The following is a 20,302-nucleotide window of genomic DNA, read 5'->3' on the forward strand; positions in this document are numbered from 1 at the left end:
TAAAACAAAGAAATTAAGACATATTTGACTTTTGAGTCTAAAATTGTTAAATTAGATAATTATGGGTAGACTCACGATAAAAACTCATTGTACAAAATTCTGCCACTGTATGGTCTGATGTGTGACCTTTAACACAGGAGGACCTCAATTCCTCATCTTTAAATACAGATGACAATATAATCAAATTATTCACATAATATGAAGATTCTGGAAGCTAATGTATCTATAGATGTCATAGTTTTGTTCTCAACTTGAAACACGTTGGGAGAAGAAACATTAATTGAAGAATTGCCTCTGTTATATTTGCCTTTGGTCATGTTTCTAGGGTATTTTCTTAGTTCCTAATTGATGGATAAGGGCCTATCGCACTGTGGGTAGTACTATTCTTTGGCAGGTAAGCACGCGATATTTAAGAAAACTAGTTGAGAAAGCTAGTAAACAGAACTTCTCCATGGTTTCTTCTTAAGTCCCTGCATCTAGATTGCTTCTTGAGTTCCTGCTCTAACTTTCACCTAGAACAAAACTTGGTCACAGAGAACAAGTTTTTGCTTTGATGAACCTGACTGTGCTGTTTTTAGAGGTTTGTGGAACATTACGGAACTTTGGACTGAGAAAGCCATTGAATGCTCAGAGCTTAGTATGATATTCAGTGGGTACTTGAAAGGTATTGGGTTCTGAAAAATAGGCAGTCAATGAAGACTTAGACTTGTATTGTGAAATCTCAGAATCCCTCAAAGACTCTATCGGGGTTATTTATGTGATATTTTGAATTAAGAATCTGTACTTTGTGGTGAGGTGAGGCTGAAAGATCATCTGTGATTAACAAGGGGCCAGCACCATTTCAGTGAGGCCTCTGTTTTACTGGAAAAATCAATATTGGTTCGCTAGAACTGAAAAATCAACGAGGATTAATGAGTGACTGGGATTATTAACATGAAATCTTCTGGGGTGTTTTCCCTCAGATCAGCACACAGGGCCATGGTCCAGTGGGGGACCAAGGCTTCATATTTAACTGGTGTTGAACTTGGTCACCTCTAAGAGTCTCCTATGTGGTACTGATATTGAAGGTATAAAGGGGACATGTGAAGAAGCTGAGACCTGGCAGTGTAAGAGTTCTAGGAGAGACCATTGATAAAGTTTTAGCCTCAGTGGTAGTGGAAACTCCAGGATTGAAGTGGTCACGGAAAGAAATCAAGGCTTGGTGTCATGAGGAAGGGTTGTGGTCCCTGCAGAAAGGCCAGGATGCAGTTAGTGAAAGTGCAACCTTAGTTGCACTGCAGACTCCAACACAGGACAGTGGGCAAGGACAGTAGCAGGCAGGAGACAGAAGTATATTCTCTGCTGTAGGATGGTCTGTATGTCAAATGTGTTCCTGATTGGTCAATAAATAAATCACTGATTGGCCTGTGGCCAGGCAGGAAGTATAGGCGGGACAAAGGGGAGAATAGAGCTGAGAAGTGGAAGGCTGAGTCAGAGAGACACTGCCAGCCGCCATGATGACAAACAGCATGTAAAGATGCCGGTAAGCCATGAGCCATGTGGCAAGGTATAGATTAATGGAAATGGATTAATTTAAGCTGTAAGAACAGTTAGCAAGAAGCCTGCCATGGCCATACAGTTTGAAACCAATATAAGTCTGTTTACTTGGTCGGGTCTGAGCAGTTGTGGGACTGGTGGGTGTCAGAGATTTATCCTGACTGTGGGCCAGGCAGGAAAACTTAGCTACAAATGGCGTCCAACGTGGTGGCAAGAGTTTCCACCTAAAACCTGAGAAAAAAGATTCTAAAACGGAGCTAAAAACAGTTCCTAGTTGTCTCTTTCAAGTTAGCGGCAGCCTGCTGGTTTGAGCTACTGGCGGGTTCCTAGCGTGTGTGCATGCTCGACCTGCAGTATGGTGGGAATGAGGCCTCTGCAAGTGGCACATTAAGCTGTGTGGTGGATTTAGCCTTTGCTAGTACAAAACAAAACAAAAAAAAAGAGGTTTCTGGGGCTACACACTGCTTTGATAGAAGCATAAACCCACTATTTCTGAGAGTTGATGGCTCCCAGAGCTGGTGGAAAACGTATCACTGCCATGTTGGGAAGCTGAAGTGGGCAGAGCCAGCAGTGCCAGCGCTGTTTCAGGCTTAGAAGGCTGCAGTTCAAAGCAATAGGCTCAAGCTAATATAAAAAAATAAGCCACGTAAAGATGGCTACCACACAGAAAATCTGGATTATGTTCTCTTTGATATTCGTAACTGAAGGAAAACATTTGATTACAAAAGCTGTTGAGTTATGCCAAAATGTATATTTTAAAGGTACCTTGACTTCAAAATTTGGATGTAAAGATATGTTGCTTTGGGAAGGAGGCTCTGCTTTTGTTTCCACAGAAAGCCAGAGGCTATGGATTTGTTCCAGATTAAGATACATCAGGTTTGACCAGCCAAGACCCCCTGAAAGGTCTCTGATGACACCATGGCCCAGATGATCCAACATCCAGAACCATTTCAAGGCAACTGGCTCAGACGATACACCCTCATGGACTACTCCATAATTCTAAAATATTCTTTGTGTCCCCATAAGATACAGTGCCCCCCTCCAGCAGGAAGTAGTAAGAGAAGCTACGCCCAAATTCCCAAATATACCAAGCTGACTTTGGAGATGTGCAAAGGTTAAAACCTTCCTTTTTAAGAAAAGAAAAGGGGAAGTGCTGTGGGATGGTCTGTATGTCAAATGTGTTGCTGATTGGTCAATAAATAAATCACTGATTGGCCCGTGGCCAGGCAGGAAGTATAGGCGGGACAAGGGGGAGAATAGAGCTGGGAAGTGGAAGGCTGAGTCAGAGAGACACTGCCAGCCACCATGATGAGAAACAACATGTAAAGATGCCGGTAAGCCATGAGCCATGTGGCAAGGTATAGATTAATGGAAATGGATTAATTTAAGCTGTAAGAACAGTTAGCAAGAAGCCTGCCACGGCCATACAGTTTGAAACCAATATAAGTCTCTGTGTTTACTTGGTCGGGTCTGAGCGGTTGTGGGACTGGTGGGTGGCAGAGATTTATCCTGACTTTGGGCCAGGCAGGAAAACTCTAGGTACACAATCTCTACACAATTCTCAGTCTAACAGACAAGCTCTGTGCGCTGCTGATGACAGACTCCAAAAAGGGGATGACCAAAACCCTTTGGAGTCTAGAAGATCACGTTGGACATCAAAGTTTTTACAGTTTGAAATGTTGGATTTGCTTTGATCTGATTGTGACTGTTCCCTGGGTCTTCCTTCATAGAATAAGAAAGTATATAACTTAAAAAATGTTTTTGACAGGAGCCCACGGGCCACACACTTTTGAATTTTAAAGAGAATTTAGATGTTTAAATCATTGGAATTTGTCAAGGACAAATTGACTGGCTTTTAAGATTGTACTATTTCTCACTGCGATATTAACATAGGATCTTGGGGGCAAGAAGAAGGTATGGCTTAAAGTGATGTGTTTCTGTGACAAAGTTTAAAAGAAGTGGAATGGCATGGTTCTGTTGTCCCCTTGACACACTTAGGAAGAGGAAACCTTAGTTGAGAATTGATCATCAGATTGACCTGAGGACATGTCTGTGGACTTCTTTTGGATTTGTAGGTGATGGAGGAGGGTTGTTCCTAAACAGATCCTATACTATATAAGAAAGGTAGCTGAGTAAACTAGTAAGTAATTCTTCATGGTTTCTGTTTTAATTCCTATCTTTGGCTTCCTCTTTGAGTTCCTGCCCCAACTTCCCTCAATGTTCAACTACAACCTATATGCCCTCAACTTGCTTTGGTCATGTTATTTTATCACAGCAACAGTGGCACAGGAGAGTCGGTAACAATATGTCTTTTTCTATGGTAATGCTTTAAACACCATGTTGAACAAATTCAGCAGAACTTGATATAGGACTTGATGGAAACTTGAATATACTCCACTATGACTCCAGAGGCATTAAAAATATATGAGTTCTCTGAACAACTGAACCATTTATTTTCCAAGAAATGTTGTATTAGTTAATTTTATGATACTGTGATAAAAAAACATGATCAAGGCAACTTAAAGAAGGAAGAGTTTCTTGGATCTTACAGTCCCAAAGAGATATGGATCCAGCACAGCAGAAAAGCATGGCAACAAGTGACCACAGGATGCTTTGGGTAAAATATATGATGGCTCATTTGTCTATGATGGATAAATCATTAGTTTAAATAACCTAGTCTGAGTAATGACCTAATAACAATATTGAGATTACCCAAAACATTTAATATGCAAAAAATAATAGTTTGAAAATATAACATCAAGTTGCCTTCTACAAAGACACTGACATGGATTAATTTTATTGCAGAGTCATGTGACAGTTGGACACAATGTATGGTTATTTTTTATTTTAAACTAAAAATATGGGCTTTTCTCCATAAGGGAAGCATTGTTAATGATTCTAGCTATTTTCTATCAGTATACCACAGCAACAGTTTTTTGGCTTGCTACTATGTGGGTCAAATCTTCAGAACACTAATGAGAAAAGGAAGAATATGGAGTCTGTTCATTTTCTTTTTCAAAAAGTCTAGAATATCTTACATTATAATGTATGGTCTTTGTTCACTCAGTAGAATACTTGTCATTAAATCTATGTTCCTCTGTGTGGTACCTGTGACCTATATATGTGTGGCTAAGCAAGCAAATATATATTAAATGCCAATTATGTGTTAGGTGGTACAGACCGGAAGAAAGTAGATTTGAGAAATGAAAGGGAGAGGTCTATGGTAGGTGAAATGTGAAAGAAGCAAGTTAGATTTGAAGTACAACCTGTGAAAGACCATCAAACATCATGGGCAGAATCTGGCATTTGAGCTAGACCTTGAAAGTGTGTAAGAGGTTACCCCAGGGTTTCTGTAAGCAAAGCCTGTTTCATCACCCCCTAACGTGCACCAACTGTCAAGGGAGTGACAGAGCCACCCTTCTCTTTCTGGGACAATACAGGGAATGCAGAGATTTTTGCTGCTTTCCTTCTCCTTTTGCAATGGGTGGGTATATCTGGCAATGATCCTCAAATCCTGTAGCCCTTCCCTCTGAGTCAGAATGAGGATTTGGCTGCTTGCCTATCCAATAAACAAACAGTAAGAAAACACCAACCATAGCAACAGTTTAACAGTTAGAGCTGTATAAGAACAATTCCTCAATAAGAAAATCTACATGAACATGTGTGGAAAGACAAGTGCTATTTTCTGCTTGAGTCTGTGACTGGTAGAGAATCACTCAACCCTATGATTGTATTATTTATACAGAACTCACTAGGGCACCATCTGGTGCTAAGCTAACCGCAAAAACAGGAAAATCAAACCCAAAGCCAATTGTCTTCATTGGAGTTTTCACTAATGACCTGTTCCTCGCCAATATTCCAACTGATCACACTCTAGTTTGAAACAGAAAAAGACATTTAATGTTTCAAAAGGAAACTTAAATGGAATTCAGTTAGACAGATCCTTGAAAAGATTCTGTATCTATCTAGATCTTCATAGTTAAAAGGGCACTATCCCTATTTCAGGTCATATTACATCTTATTAAGTTGTCAGATCAAGTTCATTGCATCCTATCTCTGTACCCAGTTGCCAAAAATAAAGGTGAGAGGTGACCTTGCAAGATTATTTCCAGGAAAAAAAGGTTAAGTTAAAATTATGAAGAAAAGTCTGTTGAAATATAAGAAAACATGCCAATAATGAAAATAATTCAAATTTCAAATTATTTTAAAGTCCCAGTTTCGACTCTTAATAACATATGCTCTAGAGTTAGCAAATATAACATTACAAAATAACTTTTTGAAACATAGCCATATAGCTATATAAATATTTTTCTTTTTATTTCTTATTAATATCGTAAATATAGTTTTTTTAATGTTATAGTTTTATCATGAATGGTTGACATGTTTCTGGTTACATTTTGTTTGCATTTGGAGTTATTGTGCAAATGTTAATGTACATAATTAGAGGTAATCAGTGGTTGGAGTTCTCTTTGGCTCATTGATTGATTTTTCTCATTTTAAAGGTTCTGATTCACTAAAATCCCATGAGCAAATAGTGATTTCATTGAGAATGTCCCCCATAGGCTCAGAATGTTTGAACATATGGTAGATCTCCTTGATGAGGTTTGGAGGTAAACCTTGTTGGAGGAAATATGTCCCTGGGGGCAGGCTTTGGGTTTCAAAAACTATGTGTCATTCCCAGTATTCTCTCTGTTTGTCTGCTTCTGGCTTACTGTTGAGGATGTGAGCTCTCAGCCTCCTGCACTTATCACCATGACTTCTGCTCACTACCATGCCTCTCTAGCATGACATAACAGTCTGGAATTATAACGCAAAATAAACATACTTCTTTGTTACTTTTGATCACTGCATCTTATAACAGCAACAGAAAGGTAAGTAATATAGGATGTTTGGACAATCCATTCAAAAGCTAATTAACGATTCAGAGTAGATGATATTAAGGGGGTAATCTGCTAAACATAGGAAAGAATAAGAATATAAAGTAGTCAATAATGCATCTTTTGAAAAATAAAGTATTTGATTCCTAGATTGAGGGCTGTCAATTATACTTTCATTATATAAGATTAAGACATTTTTAACAAAAGCTAATTCCTCATATGTATTTGGGAAAATGTATATTACTTACTAATTAAATTTATAAAATGCATTCATTTCAACCAAAGAGCTATATAAACTGAAGAGAAACTTTGGAATAATATGGGTGTGAAAAGTGGTTTTGTTGCTTTACCAGCTTTGTTCTTTAAGAATGCCACTTAATTTATTTTAGAGTCATTGGTATTTCCTCATCTTTAAAAAATGCTCAGTATTCTCTGCCACTATATTTATGGAAACAAGATAGAAAAAGAGTCTCAAGTTGAATTTTTCTCTCACAAGTCGTCGGGATGTAAAATAAATGAATAAATTTTATTTAAAAAAAAACCCTGGAGATCTAGAACACTAAAAAAAAACAGATTTGTACATTTTTTTAAACTAGAAACCTTAACCCAATTCAACCTCTGTCTGCAGTAGTGGAAAATGCTACATTATTCATCTTTTATAGATAAATTATAAAAATTCTATTGGCTTTCTTTCCAAGGTGTTCACATTTTTTGGATTTCCCTATGTTTTATATAAAGACTGCTATTTTCCTGGAATCTTTTGTTACAAGAGTCAGCTTAATAATCTTTAAAATGATAAAACATACCATGAATGGTTGGCTTCATGTCATTAGATTCCATATGTGAAAATGTTTAAAAACTGAAGGGCATAGTACAGAGTTATTTTGATCACAAAAGTATCTGGTAGACACAGGATTGAATAAAGGAGAACTAGATAGTTCTGTATCGCACTCAGAGAATCCCAAGGGTCAAGAATTGCCTTCTAAAGATTCAAAGGTACCTGACATAGTTTCTCTCTATAGCCTTCTCTTTCCCTTTCCTTCTCTCTCTATCCTTGTACCTCTCTCCCTTTCTGTGTCATTCTCTCTCTCCCCTCCTTCCTTCCATCCTTTTTCTCAAATTATGATCACTAGCTCAGCTTTTTAGACATCAAAAACTTCTATCATTTTGACAGTTTCTCATGAAGTACATGTTGAAATTAATAATGCTGCAGGTATCTTCCATGATTACCTCTGAGAAGGATATCTTTCAGGGAACACTTCTCCACATTTACAGCTACACCTTCATTGTTCTTACTAATCCAGACTGCTGTAAAAAAAAATTGTAATAGTCACCAGGAAATTAGTGTTGCTTTTCATTCTAGGGGTCATACTGTTCTGACCCAATTCCCAAATTCTAGATTTGTTTCTCTGTTGAGAACTATAAGGAATTTGTGATAAAAAGCTGTGAGAGAGAAATGTAAAATTGGGGAGGAGCAACGAGAACATGAAAATGACTGTTCTAAACGAATGCACATCCAGTCAGTCCTCTAGGAGTATGAAAACCACACAGCATTCATTATAGGAGGAAGTAAAACTGATGAAACAGTAGTGCTCCCATGGAAATTTCAGAAGCTGGAATAGTAAATCTAACTTACCACTATCTTTAATGGCATGGTCCATGAGGCTCTAAGGAACAGATTTTTCCCATGTTTATACAAGTATCTAGAAACCACTTTTTCTAAGAAGCATTGAGTCCTCACTTGGGTCCACACAACAACTAAGAACAGGATAAAAGTCTGAATCTCTGTCTTTATTTTGTGTTTGATGGTCACTTTACTTTGTGTGCAGGCACAGAGATCAGTCATTGTGATTTTCCTTTCCTCTTAAGTAACGTTGAATTCCAGGAACAACAAAATGTTACAAGATATAGCATGCCCATTCCAGATGAGGGCACTTTCCATGGAGGTGAGGCTACAACTAGGTGCAGAGGTAACTATCTAATAAGAAACACCCTGTTCAGTCCATCGTGTAGGATTAGAGTTTAGAAAATGATTAATGAGGCCACATCTAAATCAGAACCTTTAAATTATGCATACATCTTGTCTCTTGACTCAGTTCTTTCACTGTTGAACCCTAAAGTTCATATTAGAAACCAAAAATGAATATGATGTTATTATAACCCTTCATTTGTTCCTCTTATCCACATGGCCCCATAGAATTAATCATCTTTGTCTGAATTTTACCATTGTTGTCTATTTAAATGTCCTGTCAGGACAAGGAACAAGCTTAGCTTGTTGGGGCTTCTAGAGGCCAGGCTTTTACTCTGAGCTCTAGTTACACTTCTCCAATTTCAAATCATATACTCCTCCTTGCAAACCTTATTGTATTTTGTACATTATAGTCTCCCTTTGCATATTCCCTTGACCTACCAACTTATTCCAAGCTTAGATTTTATACTTGTTGTTCCTCTGGTCTGAGATCATCTTCTTCCTTAGCCTTGCTTGGTCAAGTATTTCCCATAATATGTTTCAGCTCAAATGCCACTTCAAAGAATCTTTCCTTTGTAAGAATTTTAGTATTTTCACCAGCTACCCATGATCACTCCATACAAGTCATCTTATTACAGTATTTTGTTTTGTTGTCTTTGCAACTATTTGAAATGATCTGATTTACTTATATATGTTTTCCCCTTTATAAAATGTATGGATAGGCCAACTCGGTGCCTTTAACAAAAGCTATAGAACATGAGCAAAGGAAAGTACATTTAGTGTGACATAGTACAACTGTGGATAGAGTGGCCTCATTTATAAGTGTATTGTGAATGAGCAATAGAAGTAGGATATAGGGAAGGATCACAGAAATGCCAATTAGTTAAAATTCTGCTGGCATAATTCTGCAGCTACTCTAGAGAGAACAGTGGTGGGAAACCTAGTTTGGGCAGCAGTGCAATTCCACACATTACAAATAGGCTCTGAACCAGCTAATTCTCTATTTCTAAATGTTCCTGTTGTGGGTTGGGTCATGATCTTACATTTAGTTAATCTGAGGTTAAAGATTTGCATGGCTGGGTATACTAATTTAGTGTAATCAAGTATTGATTTTGTCTTTTTGCAACTATAAAATAATACTTAGGTTTTATTCAGAGCTCTGTGTCTTCTCAAATCCTAGAATAATTTAAAAAAATGGTTTGTTTAAACACTTGTAATATATATTGAAAATATTCTTAAATTTTAAAATGAATGAAAACTGGTTTATGATTCACTATGAAAGGAAATTTGATTGAGAATTAGGAAGTTCAAATTGAAGGAATTATGTTGCCCTACATCAAATTTTATGAAACACCAAGTCTGAGAATAAAACATCTTTGAACCTTTGATATAATTATTGTGTCATGTTTACATGGGATAAAACATCCCAGCCTTTGGTTATACTGGAGCAGAGTAGGCACTTTCTTTGAGTCTTCATTGGCTCTGGTACATAGTTCAAAACCTGGCTCCTAGATGAAACAAACACAGACCCTAATTACAGGTGCCTCCGTAGTTCTATCTCTAACACAGTTCTATACATTTGGTAGGGAAATAAATCAGAATGAATTGGGGATATATGAAATAGCTCAGAGGGTAAAGACATTTGACTTCAATCCTAATGACCTGAGTTTGAGCCCTGAAATGATCATGGTAGAAGGAGAAAACCAACTCTGGCAAGTAGTTCTTTGACCTCCACATATATGCCATTCACCAATACACCCCACAAATAAATAAATGTAATTGAAAAAGTTAAAAATGAATTTACACTATTTGGAGGAATCTCTGCTAAATGTGGCCAACTTGTAGAAATTAATGAGTGACGTCTGTCCTCAAGTAGCTAATAATCCAATAGAAAACAAAAAGGGCTAAAAAATTCTGCATGTAACTCTAGGGAGCTGGCATAATTTAGCAAGAAAAGTTCTAGAAATTCTCAGTGGAAGTTGTAGTCAGTCTTTGGTGCTCTTTTCTTTTACCTTTACATATTTGCCTATAACCATACACTCAACTATTGCCTGTATGCTAATGATTCCTGTTCTCTATGTCCAGTTCAGTACTTTCGTCTTGTATCTGTATCTTCCCAGTGATTAAAATCATTCCACTCGACCTAGAAGGTCATGAAACATTTGAAGCCAAATTAATTGATGACCTCTGTCACTCTTTCTTCCTGAAATTCTCCATATTTGCATGTGGATTACTATGTCACCCACCCACATTCCCTAAGCTAAAATATTAGTAATGATCCATCCCTTGTTCTCTTTCAACAAGTTAATAAACAAGCATAAGCCACCTTACTACTATACACAGCAGAGGTTGCATCCGAGTCTAGCCCTATGCTCTGTCTCAGTGTTACTACTGACCATTAATCATTCAATCATTTATTAAATCTGTGATCCTGTAGGTCTTGCTTGAGTCTCTGCCATTTTCAATTGATAATATGGACAATTAACCTTTGACTTAATTTTGTCGTGTGTGTGTGTGTGTGTGTGTGTGTGTGTGTGTGTGTGTGTGTATACATACATCTCACATGGTTGGTAGACAGCTTTTTACAAGTTAGGCACATACAGCAGTTTACATAGTCCCTTACATATTGTAGGAACTCAATAAATGAAAACTACAATTTATCATAGTATAATCTACAAATTGGTTTTAATTTACAGTCTGGACTTTATTTTTCGTTGTTCTTCATTCTCTCACTATTCATACCCTGTGCTGAAACCTCATCGGATTTTTTGTGTTTCCCTGAATAAATCAAACTTTCTCCACTCTATGCCTTTGCATCTTCTACTTCACCTATTTAAAATGTCTTTCTCTCTATTATTTAATATTCATGCTCTCTGTAAAATGCCAAATATTTCAAGATCACACTTGATTGTAACCTTCACAGTAAACAATAACATATTAATCTATCACACTTTCATCTAGGACAAACACACAGCACATCCCATACAAACAAAAATATATACATATACATACACATTTATGCCTAGAAAGGAAGAATCATATCACATCACAGCTTGTTACAAGTATTTGCATTCACACTGTCTTCACTTTTTTCTTGTCTTTAACGAGAAGATCATTATGGTTCTCACTCCTAGGAAAATTTGCTGTACAGAGTCAGTACCCAGTAACTAACTGATTGATTAAATAAACATTTCTGTGCTAATATAATGTATTCATGGAAATGTACTTTAATGGGAAGGAGATTAAGGAGAAAAATGGAAACATTTCCAGTGATCTGGAACTCCTGTATCTGAAATGCTGTTTATTGACACTCCTACCATTACCCTTCCCAGCCACTGCCACTGTCAATGTTAAATTCCTCTCTCCTTAAAAAACTCATTCTCAGACCTACAAAAGAAACACTAATATTGAGTAATTGGTGAAATGTTTATGTTGGATGGCTGAGAAGAAGTAGGCTGATTATTAGGGACCACTAGCATTATTCTATTTCATAAATGTTTCCTAGTAGGTAAGAAGGAGCCATTGAATATTGTATGACAGAGTGCAGCATGATACAAGAGGGTGTTTTAGAGAGATACTTATAGTTACAGTATGTACTGTAGTTCTGACTTTGGAAGAACAATGTGCATAAGTATTTATTGAGAATCAAGGCTAGTCTCGAACTCACAAAGATCCACCTGCCTCTGCCTCCCGAGTGCTAGGATTAAAGGCATGTGCTACCACTGCCCGGCGAGAATCAAGTTAATTTTAGGAACCCTCAAGAAAAAAAAGGAATAATATACAGAAAAAAACTTTTGTGTACATCCTCTAGTAAGGAATTTACATGCATCATTTCATCTGTTATTCAAAATAACTATATTAATGCTTTTATTAACTCTGAATTGTAGAAGCAAAAATTTAGAATTGTTGAATAACCTGTCAAAAGTCAAAAGGAGGTAAGTGAATAAGCATGGATTTAAAACATGGTCTTGAGTGCATATATTCTTTACATATACACAGAAACACAGAAACAGACATACACACACACAAAGAGGGAGAGGAAGAGGGGAAGAGAGAGAGAGAGAGAGAGAGAGAGAGAGAGAGAATATGGTTCAATAATGCATTAGTAAAGGCAAAGAGAGGTCCAGAGAGGGAAGAAAATATCTGTGATGTAATGATAACAGTGACAATTACAAATAATTATTAAATTCTTCACTGTGTGCTTAGTACTGATGTGGTTAATGTTCGCTGCATTGCTTTCTCTTTGCAGTAACCCTACAAGTTGAGTGTCACTATTATCTGCAGTCTACAGATCAGAAAACTGATCTTTGGAGATGTTAAATGACATTCAAAAGACAATCAGTAAAGAAAGGTGTCTCATTTTATATCCAAGGAGCTAGCTCTGGAGTCAGTACTATTAATGACCGAGCTATATTATACAAGTTGGTATGTATCCATTAAATTCAGTTTTAAGAGAAAGAAAGGAAACAAAAATGACTCTGTTTGCTTGGAATATCGACAGGGTGTTTTCTAGCATGCACAAGGCCTTGGATCAAATATCTTCCACAGCAAGAATTTTTTTTTAAAGAAGGGCTTTATGATTTCACAAATTTTTAACAAAGATTGTGCCAATAAAACTCAATTACAAAAATATTTATTTGGGACTAGCAAGATAGTTCCGTGAGTAAAGTTTCTTGCTACCAAATTGATAACCTGAGTTTAACTCCTGGAACCTACACAGAAGAAAGAGAGGACCCATTCCTGCAAGTTGCCTTTTGCCCTCTGCCTGTATTCCGTTGTGTGTTCACATCCCACATAAATAAGTAAATAACTGTCATTAAAACATTTATTTTATTATGTATACCACCTATTGTACAGAGTGAATTTGAGTGGCTCAAGTTTAGATATAACCTAAGGAAATGCCTAAACATATCCACCACAATTATATACTTCTATAAGCTTTCTTTAGCTCTATTATGCAGCGTGTTGTTTATAGAGGGGAATTTGCTTACATTTGTGTATTTTATGAGGCTGTAAAATCATCTCTTGTATACCAGGTACTAGTAGCATAATTACTGAATGAAATTTGTAGATGAATTATTCTCTCTCCCTTTTGAACTCTTTTCAAAGTTTATTCTAACACAAAGGTATACATTTAGCAAAAAAAAATGGTGTGGACACTGTAAACACAAATCGTTGTTGAACAAAATAAAAGATCTAACAAATGGAGAACAATGCCATGATAGTGGATTATAATGGTCAAGATGTTACTATACCAATTCTGCTTAAAATGATTCATGAGATCTAAGTAAACCTAATTGAGATCTCAGAAATTGATTTCTAAAAATCATATAAAAATGTAAATAATTTCAAATAGCTTAAATGCTTTTGAAAATTAATGAACTTAGAGTCCTCATTGTTGGTTAGTGATTTTTTTATGGTTTTTATTTTAGCTTGTTTTTTAGACAGGGACTCACATTGTAGATCAGTCTGGCCCCAAATCATGGCAATCTTTCTGCTACTTCCTCCCCAGTGCTATGATTACAGATATGAACCACAATACTAGACTTTGGGACTGATTCCTGAACTTACTGTAAAGCTACAGTAGGCAAAATAGTACAGCATTGGCATAATTATACAGACATATAGATCAATGGAACAAAACAGAGAATCCTAAAATAAATTCATATATGCTTTTAAGATAAAAATCGAAGGTAAAACTCAACACAGAAAGTATATTTATGTAAATGATGCCAGCACAACTGGATAACCATATGGCAAAATTACAATTCAGCACTTACCTCACATAATATGCAAAAATACCTCAAAATATACTACAGACCAAAATGTAAAACTCCTTGAGGAAAATACAGAAGAAAACTGCCATGACATTGGCAGATACAAAAATAGTATGGAAAAAGAAAATCTGTCAACCATCAGTAATAAAGTATTTAGCCAAACTTCAAGATCAAATGATTTTAACTCTTCCAAAGCATTTATCCAGAAAATGTAAAGGGAAAGCTACAAAATAGGAAGAAGGCTTTCATATACATGTAGCATGGGAAAGACTTTTGTATCTAGAATATATAAAAGATCCTTGTTGCCACTAATAATAAGAGAGAGGACTGAGTATTAAAACTAGGCAGAAAATTTGAAAAACCAATATGTAACTAAAAGGGAAAATGAATAGCCGATATACATAAGAAAACATATGAACCATGCCATCAAAACCAGCACTCAGGAGGTTGAGGAAAAATGATAGTAGTTCCAAAGCCAGCCTAAGCTGCATATCAAGACTTTGTCTCAATGAGATAATGCTGATATCACTAGTCATTAGTAAAATGAAAATTAAAGGGACAAAAATGCCAACACATGTTCTTTAGAAATTCCACATTAAAATTGATATTATCAGGCAGGAGTAATGGTGCACACATTTATTCCTAGTACTTAGGAGGCAGAGACATGCATATCTCTGTGAGTTTAAGGCCTGCTTTGTCTACAGAGTGAATTCTAGGACAGCCAGAGCTATCTACTGACCCTGTCTTGAAAAAATTAGGAAAAACAAAACAAACACAAAAGATTGATATTATCAATAATTAAAATGACACAGAAACTAAAACAAACACAATTCCATATTCTTAGTGAAATAAGTCATACATAAAAGAAGAATTTCATTTCTCCACTGGAATGAAATGTCAGAAAAGACAAATGTAATATTTAGGGTGGCAGAAATCAGATCCTCCAGTCAGAGGATGGTGACAGTTGAATCCAAAGAGCACAGGAACATCTGAAGTAGCGATGAAATATTTTATGTCATAAGTCATAGAATATGTCATATGTCATAATGGTTCTATAGGCATATGTATTGTGAAGTCACTTTAGTACATACACTTAAAAGTTAGTGCATTTGTTTTACAATAATTATACCAAAATAAAATTGAGTTTAAAGGAGTTGTTTTTTAATGTTCAAGTTTCTCAAAATTTCTTGTTCAGATTTTCAAATTTAAAAGTTTCATGTTAAGTACAAAGAATACTAGAATAGGAAGGATTATGGAGAAACATAATCAGTTAGAATTACTGGTGATTTCTAAATATACACATATTTTTAACCTCATAGTTCTCATCATTTACTGCTTTTTTATGGTATGGTTTTGGATTTAGCCCTTTCCATTCAGTAATTTTCATGCAGAGCATAAAGGGTATCTGACCCAAGCCAGGTTTTCTAATCTAATTGTCCAATGTACTTGTGAGGGGTGTTTGACTTTAAGGTAAGAAATGCAGAATGCTTTCCAAGTTTGTTAATTAATAGCATCCCTAGACAAATATCTTCTTACTGCTGTGCCTGATTACTAAATCTCTCTGCTTCAAGGCAACAGATGGCTTAAGTTCTCCCAGAATTGAAAAGGAAATAATCTAGAATTCCTTGTGATTTGAATGGATAAATTTAATCAGGTTATTCTATTTTATAAGCTACAAATATCATGAAAAAATGAAGATAATTAAAAGGGAAATGAGTGCTTGGTATCCTTTAATTGTAATTAATAGTCTTGATAATTTAGCATAAGGCATAGTGCTACCATAATATCATTGCTGTCAAACAGAACTGATATAGACCCAAGTGAAACTTAAAGTATAATTTCTGGGAAATGATTATATTATTTACAGTTTTAGTTTTGAAGCAAAGGTGAAGAACTGTTCAATGAATCCAGAAACTTATATTTGACTCATTTTAAAAATGAACATCACAGCAGCTTACGTGAAAAGTAATCTGTTTTTTAAATGCCATGAAGTTGGAAGGGGGTGAGTAAGGTGAGATAAAAAGAGTAAGGGGTGGATATGACCAAGACACATTGAATATGTGTATGAAATATTCAATAAATAAATAGTTGAATTATATTTACAGTGGTCTACTTTAAGAGCAGTTTGATACTATTGACTAGTAAAATACTACTATTATAATTATGACTCTTTCTATACTTTATATGTAATTATAATAATACTGCTACTAGTATTATTACTCTTTCTATATTTTATATTTATTTAGTAATCATAGAAGCCCAGGGAAATCATATCTCATTTTATAGATTGTAAAATAATGGACTCAGAAAGAGTCCAGTACAATCAGGCCATATATTACTTAACTAGCTACCAGAGAATTGTTGGTGGCAAAATAGGACCTTATATATCTATCTCAACTTTCTGAGGTAATTACAGTTTATAGTAAATAATTCAGTAACTTCTGGGGTTATCTTTCCTGTATTCTGCAAAGAAAATTTGATTGAAAATGAAAATCTTAAAATATCTTAAATGCTCATAAATGATTAGCTTAAAAATAACAGGAATGTAATTGTGCTGCAGTATTTCTACACATGAAGAATAGAATCATTCAGTAGCTTACCATAGTGATTAGGCTTTTGCTGCAGCAGAAATAGGTCAATATTGAATCACAGCAAAATAATTGATTACATTATAACTTAAAGTCAAAAGTAAATATCACAACTTTTGATAATTTAATCCCTCTTTTACATGCTAGAATTCTTTAATAGCCCTCATATCTAGTAACAGATAGTTTAGTTATGAATCCATATCATTTTTCTATTTTGGCAGTGGCTTGTTTTATATATGAGGTTTTTAAAAGTAGAAACTACAGCTTTAAAGGTCATATATTTTTGAATGTGTAGATTCAACTAACCTTGCTTTACCTCACATTTCTACTAAATAATGTGTAAAGTATTACTAGATAAAATCCCTCTGAAAAATATATCAAACAAAATTAATGGAATAAATATAACTCTCTAAATTTTTATATCATTATGCGTTTAATGTATTAAAGTGTCTTGGATACAATTTATGAAACCGAATGCTTGCATTTGCCCTGATGAGTTATTCCCATATATTTCAAAATAGCAATTATTTTCAAATATCTTTCCACATTTATTAAAAAGCTACGTAATATAGTAGTTAGAACTATGCAGATGCACATTTGAATATTGGTTCTGATATTGTAAAGCTAGTGTGACAGTGGAGGACATACATATTACCTCTGAGATTATCTTGTCTACTAAAATTGGAGACAAAAATAAAGACTGCATAATGTTTTTTTGTGAAGCTGTGGTTAAACAAGTTTATGCTTGTGATGGGGTTTGTTCCAAGGAGTCACTCAGTATATGCAAGTGTCTTTCCCTTCTTAAAATTACATAATTCACTTAGAATTAGATTATTCCAGGTATTCAGTTAAAAAGGCTTTTCTAGATGTTTTAATGGCCCAATATATGGCAACAATTATCAATGTTGCTTAAAACTATATTTGTAAAAATTCACTTTATTATTTATCAGTTGGTACAGGATTCAAGAATTTAGTAACATAATGTTGGGATTGGACTAAAAAAATCAGAGTTTTTCTTTAAAAATGACTATGAGTATACATGTTGTTGAATGATGCTAACAATAAAAATGAGTGCTGGGTCATTGGTTCATATTTTGTTTTTTCCATTGCTTAAAAAGGTAGATAAAATAATAATTACACAAATCACTGGGGTGCTGTGATGAGAGAATGAGATTAGGAAGGAGCTTTATTGCCAAACTATAAATGTGTCATAAAAGTACAGTCATTTTATTGCTTTTCTATTTTAAGCCGCTGTCATACTAGCCATATGTGTAAGATGTGCATTGCATTTTCAGTATTTCCAACCAATTAAAAAGACAGATAAGTAAACTGCAGGATTTCTTAAGTTGTAATTCAATTTTTAAAAGGTTAAGTAAAAAATAATAATAATAAAGACAAGTCACTTGATTCAATTACTAACCTAGTGAATTGGAGACATATTCAAATAAACATGTCTCATTTTTGTTGACAGTGAATATTTCTATCTGCATCTTACAATTTAACCAAGTGTTTGCTGCTTGTTTTAAAAACTAGGACAAGATAGTCTTTAGTTTTTATTTCAAAAGGATGCTTCAACCATGTCCAAGTAAACAAGTGTGTTAATGATGGTCTGTATAATTAGAAACAGATTCAGATAATTTGATATTTTATTAAAAAGATAGATGTTAAACAGTTAGCCAAGTGTAATGGTTGTTGAATTTTATTAACTGGTATCAAGAGAATTCATGATTAGAATAATACATATTTCTACCTTAAATAAGTGTGTTCTTTTGGTCCTGCCAAATATAACACATAAATTTATCAGATGTGGTTATAATATACTGCCAAATAGAAAATCTTAAATAAACAGTGAAACTTCTGCTCAGGTTATATGTAACTCAGACATGATTTATAAAAATTACTCTCCAGAATCCTTTAAAAGAACCTGTCTTGCTACAACTTTCTTGTACTGAGCCAATCATCTTCTTACCTGCCATGTGTTCCAATTTCAAGACACGAAGGGAGTAATACAGATTCATCATGACAGTTTGAGCTTCACCTTTTCTACAGACGACTAATTTTTTAAACTCCCCTGGATACATATAGTTGTATAGTCTCTCTCCTGCCTTTGCCAATGTGCACCAGGACTTTTTAACCTTGACAAGTTGTTTCAGTTACTTCCATGTCTTAAATTCCTCTGTTGCATTAACCTTTCATGTGCCTGTCTCATGTGCGGAAGCACTGTGTTGATTAGGAAGGTTCCTCCCACAACATAGCAACTTAGCAGTGAATAATGAGTACAGCGTAAGAATTGCTTGATGCACTTTGGAGGAAGGCAGTTGAACTTGACATCCATAGTCATGATTTTTTACTTTCCAACAAACAAGATACCTTAAAGCATATCTAAAGATGTCTTTCAAGCAGTCTGGCTACAAATAAATTCAAACCCGGCCAAGTTTCTTAGCTCCACAGCATTGCTCCCCACCCCAGCTTAAAACAGTCTATATAGATGGATCAAAGTGGCTGTTTCTAAGCTTTGACTTCAATACATACCAAGTCTTCAGAAATAATTATTCATAGAAAACTAATTTATGTGTAATGTGAGTCTAGGAGATTATCACACTTATCTTACCATTTATTTGAAAATACTTTATTCCAGGAAGACTCGTTCTGTGTCACATTTAATTGCCTTTGAAGCTCCTGCCATTTGAATCTGTCTTCTGGAACATGCATTTCATCATTATTTTTTAGCCTTGTTACATCAATCACCACAACTGCTATAGAAGATTTCTGGGCTGTGAAGTGATAATTTGTTCCAGTGGTATTAATGAGGCAAGCAGTGGTCTTGAGGGAGGTGACAGCCCATTGCTTTACAGACAGCACCAGATTAAGGTGCTGTGCTATATATGTGGCTTTAAGCATATACTCAAGAGTCTTTGGAGCGTTTTCAAACTTCCCTTATCACAAGTTACATAGAACAGGTACCTCTAACACCTTATCTGCAATAAACTGGGCATATCTAACCACCAAGGGAAGAGCATTAATAGTGCTTCTCAACTTATCTTAAGTTACAGACACATCAGAGAAACTTTGTGCTGCTCCCAATTTGAAGGCTCCCTGAAGCCTTTTAAGCTCTATATTGGTCTATTTCTGTTACCATGGTTGTAATAGCATGTCCCTAGCCGCAGAGGAGTCTAATTCCCCTAAGTGTAGCCAATGAAAACTTGTATTTCTGGAAATTAATTCCCAGAACTAGGAATGCCATTTTGTTGGTGCTATAATACCATGGTCATGAATACCGCCTCTAGGAAGCAGTACATCTGGAAACAACAGATGGTACATGTGGAAATGGATTGGATGGGGGTATTTTAATATCCACACATCTCTAATTCAGTTCTACAAGTCTGGTTTCAGTGCTTTCTCGGATTATAGGATGTTTTGGTTTGGTTAAGCAGGTTTTATCTGTATATTAGTTTTATTTAGCTTTTATGTAATTATTGTTATTATCAACAAAGACATATAAAACCACTGGTCAGAAACTCTTGTTTATCCCCATATTTATGAACATGTTACAAT

The 20,302-nt window shown here is 35.3% G+C and overlaps 1 protein-coding gene across 5 annotated transcripts in view; it reads right to left on the bottom strand.

Annotated features, from left to right (window-relative positions):
- Nucleotides 1-20,302, bottom strand: part of Tenm1 (teneurin transmembrane protein 1) — an 820,708-nt gene that overhangs the window by 706,515 nt on the left and 93,891 nt on the right. Inside the window, exon 1 of one of the 5 annotated variants that reach the window (XM_052738702.1) lies at nt 7,644-7,667. The exons of the other annotated variants lie outside the window; for them this stretch is intronic. The gene's annotated coding sequence lies outside the window, so the exon portion shown is untranslated. Of the gene's footprint in view, nt 1-7,643; nt 7,668-20,302 lie in introns of those variants that run through there. 5 annotated transcript variants of the gene reach the window in all.

This window comes from Peromyscus californicus, unplaced genomic scaffold (genome assembly GCF_007827085.1).
Source record: "Peromyscus californicus insignis strain IS unplaced genomic scaffold, ASM782708v3 Scaffold_10__1_contigs__length_136768540, whole genome shotgun sequence".
Taxonomy (NCBI): Eukaryota; Metazoa; Chordata; class Mammalia; order Rodentia; family Cricetidae; genus Peromyscus; species Peromyscus californicus.